This window comes from Mus musculus, chromosome 17 (assembly GCF_000001635.26).
Source record: "Mus musculus strain C57BL/6J chromosome 17, GRCm38.p6 C57BL/6J".
Classification (NCBI taxonomy): domain Eukaryota; kingdom Metazoa; phylum Chordata; class Mammalia; order Rodentia; family Muridae; genus Mus; species Mus musculus.
In genome coordinates, this window is record NC_000083.6 from 20565110 (window position 1) to 20573615 (window position 8506).

General features: G+C 34.7%; 1 pseudogene; it reads left to right on the plus strand.

The window, feature by feature from the left end:
* Positions 5071-6290, plus strand: Gm5145 (predicted pseudogene 5145; annotated as a pseudogene).

Sequence of the window (8506 nt, forward strand, 5' to 3'; positions counted from 1 at the left end):
ATGAAGCAAGGAAGTTTTTATATTAAAACAATTAGGGCTATTCCCACATGTTACATCAGAGTAGCCCAATTACATGAAAAAGGAAAGGAACAATATGTAAAGGTGAGTGAGAGAGAGGTTTGGGGGACTTTTGGGGTAGCATTGGAAATGTAAATGAAGAAAATACCTAATTAAAAAAATAATGAAGAAATAAAATAAAATAAAATAAAACAGAAGATACAATAAAAATGTAAACATTGCATATATATATATATCTACTCAAAAATAATATATTGTAGGGTTTTTGAAAGATTCCATTAGTGCCTTAATAGTAAAAACACAGAGCTATCTGTATAATATTGATATTTTTGATGGGATGGTTTTTCAGCTAATATTCTAATCCTGACTTTCTTGCCATCTTGTTTCTACCAAGTGGCTCTCTCTCTCTCTGCTTACCTCAGTACTCTGTTCATCTCACATCATTCAGCATCCTTTTTCTGCATCCCTGTATTCCTACCATGTTTCTGCATGCTGTGACACAGATACACCTTTCAGCTCTTTCTTTATCAAATGATATACTTTTTTTTCAGCCACAAAGAATAAGGAAAACAAAAACAAAAAACAAGACAACAATAACAAAAATACTAGTGGGAGATATTCCAAAGCTTACTCATTATAAGCAATTCAGTACCAGAACTCTGCACATGTGGCCATATTCCACATTAGTTTGCATTTTAATGTTTTAATATGGTAATCTCAGAAATTCATGTTTTTATTTTTTGTCAGACAAAGAAGTCAGAATCATTTATATAGAGAAAGCAGTAATTGTAAGTTACAGAAATGGCAACATCATATAACTTGTCAGCAACTAACTTGCCAGCACAATTTACAATTTTAACTACAGGGATACACATTCACAGTCAGTTGACAACGTAAGTGTAAGCAAAGGATATATCAACTACCCTCCTTTTACTCCAAAACAGGGCTTTATCTCTCATATTAGGAGACTATATACAATAAAAATCATTATGAGAAATATGAGAATAAGGATTATATTTACAATATCCAGTTTATTTATATTTCATAACTTTGAACAAAGTACTTCTACTATATATCTTATCTTGATGTGGTATCGGTATTTAATTAAATTAATTTATGTATTTGTTTGTTTATTTGTGACAATGTTGCCACTGGGATTCTTAGATAAATTTTTTGCTTCCAGAAATGCTGAGATATTCTGCCTAAGGTATGTGCCATTATATGGGACACAAGTGACAGGGTGCAATTTAGGTCAACTGGGTGGAATTCAGGGAAGATTTGGTTACATGGGCTCTGTTGTGTCAGCATGACCTCAGGTCGAGCAACTGGAGACTTGGGCTGGAATATAGAATTCTGAGGATGGGGTAAATGAGTTTATTTTTAACATTTTCTCAAATTGTTCATTGTGTAAATATACTAGAAATTATCTACTCATTTTTTAATGAATATTGGCTCTTTCCTTTATTCCTAGCTTGTGAATAGAAACATTGTAACAATGAACATGGATAAACAGGTATGTCTGTAGTTGGGTAAGGAGTAATTTGATTGTGTGCCCAGAAATGATAAAGCTGTTGATACTGTTTTAAATACTTTTATGAACTTCTACACAGAGTTCCATAGTAACTCTATTATTGAAGTGTAATCAATGTGTTGTCATTCAATTCACTGATCTAGTCTGTCCTACTGCCGAAAAAAATAGGTAGTTGTAATTCAGTTCCCTCTGATAGGCAAGAATGGTGACTATTACAGAACAACATTCATTAGACTTTGTTTTTCTACTTTTAGAACTGTCTTTTCATTTGATTAGAAAAATTATTAACTGGCAATTTTGTGTTTGGGCTTATACATTTCCTTAAATATTTTAGATATCCAAGTGTACTCTCTGCAGTACACTTTGAATTGATTTTTTTCAACACTACTTTGGCTGCTTAGTCTTTGTGGGGACAGTTTCTATTGCTGCAGAGAAATTAATTTCATGTAGTCTCATCTGCTGATGATTTGATGGTTTTCAGCTCTTTTTGCATTCTTATTCAGAGAGTTTTGATACATGTGACATTAAGTGTATGCCCTCGGTTTTCTTCTGTAAATTTCAGTGTTTTAGGGTTAGAAGTGAATAGCATTAACCTGATTTGAATTGGTGTCTCTATTAGGTAAAAATAAACAGATGATCTCACTCTGTAGGTGGATGTGTAGTTTTCCCTGTTATTGTTGAACAGAAAATTTTTTCACCAGTGAACATTATTGATATTTTTTTTCAAAAACTGTCACTGCTCATATGAACTTTGAGACAACATCTCTGTCTGAAACTTGGATTAAGTAACAATTTCCTGATATACAAGAGGTACAAGATTGAGGACTGTGGAATTATGAATGTTTTGAGAAGAGGTACAGATTCCCAAAAGTATACTATTCTGTATTTTTAAAGAAAATACATTAGATTGTGCTGATAGCAGTAGGAAATGGGAGAAGTCAGAGAAGAAGGGGACATTAAGGAGGAATTTAAAAGACTCTAGTTGGGACTCTAGGACACATGACTCTTTAGAAGATCTCTTCCAGGAAGCAGTTATAGTATTATGAATCACAAAAAAATGCTTAGGATAAATGGGCCCACAGCTCTGACAGGAAGTATTTTGTTTTGTTTTAATCCATAGTCTTTTCTTACAGAATCAAAATATTTCGTACAGAATCCAAAATAGAGATGAACTGGAAGAAAATTGTCAGGGCAAACAAAGTTGTAAGCTGAGGATCTGAGTAGTGTCTGGGAGAGAAGTTCATGGAGAAAAAATGATGCTGGCTTGTCCCATAAGCCTTGTGTCCAAGTGAGATATTTGGAGGGTCCCTAAGAAGCAGTGACCAGATTTTTAAGGAAAAAATCCAAGACAGTCTAGAAGTTATACTGTATCTCTCACTTGTGGTCCTGTCGATTCAAAATAATCCAAGTATCCCTACAGAATCTGTGATCAAATTATACTTAAATTTTCTTCTGTGTAAGTGTTCAAAATATGTTTGTGTGGGTGTGTTCAGAAGGCTTCTGCTATTTTATCCTCCTCAAAAGATTATCTAGTGCTACTTGTGTAACTTCCTCCACATATTCTTGTCATGACCGAAACCCATGATAAAAACATACAATATTTGCAGCATCTCTAAATGCTCTGGAAACAGAAATCTACCATATCCTTAAATCTTATATTTAAATATAAGCACATTCTACTTACAACTGATGGTTTTTATAAGTTCCACAGTATGTTTCTAGGCAATTTTATAAAATATGTTTAATGAGTTGAAATGACAGACTCTGTAATTTCATAACAGTAAATAATGTTTACAGAATACAGAGAATATTGTATATTGAGTAGTAATAGCCTTCTATATTAAAACGTTTCCATCCTGGAGACATGGTTATTATGACTCAGAAAATTCTAACCAGAAATATTCTATTACAAATGGATAATCCTTTAGACTCAGTGGTAAAGAGCTAATAAGTCTGGAAGACTCTAAAAATACTGAGAATATCAAAACCTCTTTCCTTTTAAGGTGATAAAAAGAATATGAACTTCTGCAGACAAAGGAGAATGATAAGGCATTTAGAGCTATATGATTCCTGAAGAGCGAGTTCCAATGTTAAAATATTCATGAATAGTCATACTACTGAAGTACGATTTAATGTAATCAAGTGTTTTAGAGCTGTCCATGCTCCTATATGTAATTTTGAACTGTACTCCTGCAGGTAACTCCAATAAAATAATTAGTTTTTCCAAAAAAGAAAATTCAAGTTCTGCATTGGGTCACTAGTAAAGGTCTATTGATATTGGGCTACAACGCATAGAAGGCTAGTGAAAGAAGCAGAAATACAACTTTCTTTTGAGTAGAGAGAGCAAGAACTAAATGATGATTACAGGTTACATGCTATGAAACAACTACATAAGAAAATATTTGTATGAGTCATCACAGAGAAGCTACTGCATATACCATATATGAAAAAAAATGATATGATTTGAGTTGCTATCAGATTGAGGCAGTATATCCCACAGGGTAATATTTAACAGGCATAAATTAAACCTTGTAGAGAAACACATGGAGGTTTTTACCAAGACTTCACAAAGCCACTCTACTAGACAGTATAGCTCATGCCTTATATAGAACCTCAATTTGAAGAAAGTTGTGTGTAAGAATGAATTTTGACCTAGGTAGAGGTAATGTGTAATGTAGTAATAAGTGGAGTGGTGGAGTTGTTAAATGGACACTAGTTTATCAAAGCACATATCTTATATGTTAGTTCAGTATTTACTTTGATACATGGTGTATATTTTGCACTCCACTTATCATTGTCCACAACAAGTTGCTATTTTGAATATTGTAAAAAAAAATTAAGATACTTAAATGCTTCGTGGACAGAAATCATCTGTCATACAACTTTACCAGTTTGGTCTACTTTTTTAGCAGTCTACTTAATCTGCTCCCTCATTCTCAAAGATGTGAAGGGTTGAGAATATTCTCTTTAGTGTGATATTTCGTTTATTCTTTCTCTACCATGACAGACTCGATGGCATTTAAAAATATTTTAACAAACTAATATGACCTCTCCTTTAGTGTTTCAACTAAGGTAATTTCTCACAACCAAGAGAAAATTAAGTAATACAAATATGGAATATTTATTTATATCCAGGGTAACTCACATAACTGTGCACAGATATTGTCATTAGATTTTATTTAAAAATGAAATAATGACCTCATTATATGTGTATGAATGTTTATTCTTTACTCTTAAGTGTGAGGCCAAGAGATAAAATAATATTTTAGTGCCAACAAATAATTTATTTAGTCTACACAGCCTGTGGTATGTACACAAATATTTGGATAGGAGCATAAATAGAGAAAGAGACTGGTGATACAGAAGACAGAAATTTAGATTATAGAAAATAGAAAGATATTAATGGATATATATTAGAGACTATACAATTGTGTAAATGATAGAAAAAATGAAAGATGAAAATAGGTGAAAGATGAGATGATAGGTAGAGAGAGAGACGTAGATTAGAGAGAGAAAAAGAGAGAGGGGGTTCCTATGCTGGCTTTGTTGCTAATCTGTGACATCCTCCCCCAATTCCGGTCTTACCCGACTTCCTCTTGGAAAGGCGATCCCTGAGCAGAGCTCATCAGCCCTTTGGAACAAAGAATTTGGGAAACATAGGGCTAAAGTCGCTTTTTACTCCTCTTTAAGCCGTACCTGAACATCTCACACCATGGCCACCATGCCAGTTCCCGAGACCCGTTCCAACGACACTATTTATATCAACAATCTCAATGAGAAGATCAAGAAGGATGAGCTCAAGAAGTCCCTGTATGCCATCTTCTCCCAGTTTGGCCAGATCTTGGATATCCTGGTGTCTCGGAGCATGAAGATGAGGGGCCAGGCCTTCGTCATCTTCAAGGAGGTCATGAAGCCCATGCAGGGCTTCCCTTTCTACAAGCCCATGCACATCCAGTACGCAAAGACTGACTCGGACATCATTGCCAAGATGAAGGGCACCTTTGAGGAGAGAGATCGCAAACGAGAGAAGAGGAAGCCCAAGAGTCAGGAGACACCTGCTGCCAAAAAGGCTGTTCAGGGTGGGGCAGCTGCCCCCATGGTGGGTGCTGTCCAGCCTGTACTGGGCATGCCACCGATGCCTCAGGCACCCCGCGTCATGCATCACACGCTAGGACAGTCTCCCTACATGCCACCACCTGACATGATCCCGCCACCAGGCCTCGCTCCTGGCCAGATCCTCCCTGGGGCCATGCCCCCACAGCAGCTCATGCCTGGGCAGATGCCGCCTGCCCAGCCTCTCTCCGAGAATCCACCCAATCACATCCTGTTCCTCACCAACCTGCCTGAGGAGACCAACGAGCTCATGCTCTCCATGCTTTTCAACCAGTTCCCTGGCTTCAAGGAGGTGCGTCTGGTACGCCATGACATCGCCTTCGTGGAGTTTGACAATGAAGTGCAGGCTGGGGCAGCACGAGATGCCCTGCAAGGCTTTAAGATCACACAAAACAATGCTATGAAGATCTCTTTGGCCAAGAAGTAGCGCCTTTCCCTATGGAGTACCCAAGTCCCTCCCCTCCCTCCCTTGGCTCAGTCCCTGAAGGTAAGTCCCCCTTAGGGGCCTTCTCAGAGCCGAGTGTGAGTGTGTGATTGCCACACAGCATTGTACCCAGAGTCTGTCCCCAGACATTGCACCTGGCGCTGTTAGATTGTGATTAAAGTGAGTTTTTGAGGTTTGGTTTTTCAAAAAAGAGGGAGAGAGAGAGAGAGAGAGAGAGAGAGAGAGAGAGAGAGAGAGAGAGAGAGAGAGAGATGGTAGACAAAGAGATGAACATTTGGTACAAAGATGGTGGGCTATATATACACACACATACATAAATATATATATTCATATAGAAAAAGAACAAAATTAATAGAGAGTAAGAGAGAGAAACAGAAAGAAACCAAGTCCATTCTTAAAATAAAATCTTAAAACAAGAAAGTGGAGGAGCTACTAGAGTCAACTTGCTAGACCACACATTTTTAAATATTTACTCAACAATGCTACAAGAAAAAACAAGCCAACGAGAAAGAACTTATATTAGTTTAAACATATTCTAATGTAGTAAAGTGTCAAAATCAGATGAATGGCACATATGTGGTTATAAGAACAATCATCATTAGCATAGACCATTTTCATTAATTTCTGTTTATCAGAATTTGTGTTTTTCCAAGGGAGGTTAGATATACTATCATAATCATTTATTACTTTCAGTGCACTTCTTAGTATTCTGTAGTTCTGTGTGTTAATGTATCATGAGCTGTACCCACTGACATTAGCATGTAGCATACTTAGATATATATTCATATAGGTGTGCATGTATATAAGTGTATTTGCATATATATACATATACATATGCTCACACAAACACACACACATGGGGTTCATCTGTAAAGATGTGAAATCTATCATGTCCATTATGTCAGACTAACTTCTTCCTTGATACTCCTTATATCTTCTCTGAAAACTATTAGCTACTGATGCTGTTTCCTGGCACAACATAGTTCCTAAATTTTTAAAATAGTTATGCACATAGTGAAAGATAACTCTTGTCTTCTGCATTCATCAAGAAAATATCTCATTGCAATAGAAATAGATCATTGAAGAAATCTACAACAAATCAAAGTACAAAATTGTGGATATACAATTTTGATACAGTGATATATATGTAACACAGTACCAAACAAAGAATCAATGTTCCTTAATAAAAAGGAGACAGGAGGTTTAAAGAACCAGCAATGCAGGAGATTTGCTGAGAGTTTGTCTCTGGACTGGAAGTAGCAACCCATTAAGATACATAAAGTCTTACAAACATGACTGCCTAAAAATGACCAGACAAGAGCAACAATACATCTATATCTGTATCTGAACCTATTCATATACCTGTCTATTCTGATACCTATACTAATATCAACATAACTATGTTTGTCTATAAATACAGATTGATATATAAATAATATAGATATAGACAGATGTATAGATATATCAGAGTGTTTTTTTTTTAATTTACTAATCGGGAATAGTGTTTTTTCTACAAATAAGAGTTTATCATTTCTCTCTCTGGATATGAGTTCTAACATTCTCTTGGACATAAGTACATATGTAGAGTGTAATCATTTATAAACTATGACAGAAAAGAGTTATCTGTTAAAATCATGCCTAGATGCATTAAGTTTAGTCACCATTGATAAACCATGATAACAGTGTTATCTTTACAATTATTTACAATTGTCAACCCTATACCACAACATTTAAGAATATAGAGGCATATTTTTGATAAGGCATGACAGTTCATTCTCAGGCTGGCAGCTATTATGGAAGTGAGAATAATCAGGTAGATCTTAAATAGCTGGACACAACATAATCTGTCATACTATGAATATGGTCTGAATGTAGTCCACTATGAGTTAATTGTTCTGGATAGACTCATAATTCATTTTGAATAATAAAATACATTTCTACAAAATTCTATATATAAGCTTGATATGTAACATAAATTGACAATAAATTAAAGATTTATTTCCAAATTTGACCCCATTTAAATAATGATACCCATTGTTTTTTAAATATAACTACATAAAGCCAAATAAAACATTAAAAATTAACTAAATTTCCTGATATCATTAGAAATACAATTTTATTCACTATGAAATCTGGTGTATTGAAAACTGAATGTACAATAAAATTATAAAATACATATTTAGCAATAAAGTTTTCAGTATGATTTATTAATGTACATTAAATTATATTTTGATGAACATTTCATATTAGAAATGTTACTACTTCAATTAGAGGAAATAATATGCAAATTATGGTTAACAAGCAAATTAAAATAAGAAAATGAAAAAGACATTTTTATTTCAAAGGAAGATCAAAATTTCAATATTATCCATATATAATGATACTAATTCAAAGGAGTT